Here is a 530-nt window from a genome sequence, read left to right as displayed (position 1 = left end):
AGTGGAATTCTGTAACTCGTTACGCAGTCGTTATGAGTTCGTAACGACAGTTGCGCAGCTTTTTTACCATATAAAATATTTGCACGATTGTCGTTATGAGCACATAACGATCGCATAACGAGTTACAGAATTCCACTGCTGGAGCCGAATTCCGTACATGCCTACCGACAACTGTCGGTTCGGTACGATAACGACGTCTGTCGCTTGCATGATCGATACACATCGTCGAACATAATTCTGTACACCGTTACTACCGACACATATCGTTGCAAGCGACAACCGTCGGTATGACTTTATCGATAAAGTACAGGCACAGAAAAATGTTAAGACGATGTTTCTCAACCAATAGTATTACAGTTCTAACAAAAGAAAAATTGTGAAGAGGGAGATTTAGATTATAGGTTATCCATTTTGGAGGCGGGAGCCATAAATTAAAGAAGAAGAAGAAAAAAGATTATAGGTTATCATATATAATAAAATTATATATGAAAAATTATGCATATAGATAGATATTCGAAATGGCTTCCCAA

This window comes from Trachymyrmex cornetzi, unplaced genomic scaffold (assembly GCF_001594075.2).
Source record: "Trachymyrmex cornetzi isolate Tcor2-1 unplaced genomic scaffold, Tcor1.1 scaffold420, whole genome shotgun sequence".
Lineage (NCBI taxonomy): Eukaryota > Metazoa > Arthropoda > Insecta > Hymenoptera > Formicidae > Trachymyrmex > Trachymyrmex cornetzi.
Note: the sequence above shows the minus strand (reverse complement) of the source record.